This window comes from Octopus bimaculoides, chromosome 20, assembly GCF_001194135.2.
Source record: "Octopus bimaculoides isolate UCB-OBI-ISO-001 chromosome 20, ASM119413v2, whole genome shotgun sequence".
Lineage (NCBI taxonomy): Eukaryota > Metazoa > Mollusca > Cephalopoda > Octopoda > Octopodidae > Octopus > Octopus bimaculoides.
The window spans coordinates 16,274,231-16,275,598 of NC_069000.1; the positions used below are offsets into that span (position 1 = coordinate 16,274,231).

Consider the following 1,368-nt stretch of genomic DNA (forward strand, 5'->3'; position numbering starts at 1 on the left):
GTAGCACGAACGGACCCGGGTTTCAGGGTTATTTCCCTTCGTCAGCGTCCGATAGCTACCGACCTTCGATGAGAGGTATAAATTCTTGGCAACCTTATGTATATTTTTCCAGTGAAATTCTTCACTGATATCGAAAAAATGAAAACAAGCAATGTTAATTCTCTAAATGAAGTATTAACAGTAACTGCACGATAACGTGAAGTGTATTGCCACTTAAGTGTGGATGACCCCTAGGGGTAGATGTTACTGTTGCTTTAGCCCCAGGAGGACATCTCCTCCAACTACGATCACGATGAGAGGGATAACTTCCCTTGGCAAACAAACAGGACACAGTAGTGTGTCGATAAGCCAGCTGGAGGAGATGTCCTCTTGGGGCTAAAGCAACAGTAACATCCACCCCTAGGGGTCTGCCACACTTAAGTGGCAATACACTTCACTTTATCGTGCAGCTACTGTTAATACTTCATTTAGAGAATTAACATTGCTTGTTTTCACTTTTTCGATATCAGTGAAGAATTTCACTGGAAAAATATACATAAGGTTGCCAAGAATTTATACCTCTCATCGAAGGTCGGTAGCTATCGGATGCTGACGAAGGGAACTAACCCTGAAACCCGGGTCCGTTCGTGCTACGATCACGATGAGAGGGATAACTTCCCTTGGCAAAACAAACAGGACACAGTAGTGTGTCGATAAGCCAGCTGGAGGAGATGTCCTCCTGGGGCTAAAGAAACAGTAACATCTACCGCTAGGGGTCAGCCACACTTAAGTGGCAATACACTTCACTTTATCGTGCAGTTACTGTTAATACTTCATTTAGAGAATTAACATTGCTTATATATATATATTAATATATATATATATATATATATATATATACATATATTTATATGTATGTATGTGTGTGTGATTACATATGTATGTATATATATATACATGTATAATATATTTGTCTGTGTATGAATGTGTAAGTGCGTGTGTGTGTGTGTAGGTGTGTGTGCCTGTAAATACACACTCATGCATTAAGCTATTTTCAACTGAGACGTTACAACCGTTTCTAATTCTTCAAGAGCTTAAATTCTGTGCATATGTGCATATATTTACCAGATTGATGACATCAACCCTATTTTTCCACTGTGTTGAGGCACTATTTTCTATCATTAATAAAACTGTCGGCATTTTGACGACACAGGTATGTTAGTATAATAATAAATATTAAAAACTAACTGCAAAGTTAAATTTATGGATAGATATAATCCGTATTCACAACAACCGTTATTTTTATTGGTTCTCTTTTTCCTTCTCTTCCTACTTCTGTCATCTTTCTTCTTCTTCTTCTTCTTCTTCTTCTTCTTCTTCTTCTTCTTC

The 1,368-nt window shown here is 37.9% G+C and overlaps 1 protein-coding gene across 2 annotated transcripts in view; it reads left to right on the plus strand.

Annotated features, from left to right (window-relative positions):
- LOC106880713 (uncharacterized) overlaps nt 1-1,368 on the plus strand; it is a 29,751-nt gene that overhangs the window by 4,878 nt on the left and 23,505 nt on the right. The gene's annotated exons all lie outside the window — the stretch shown is intronic.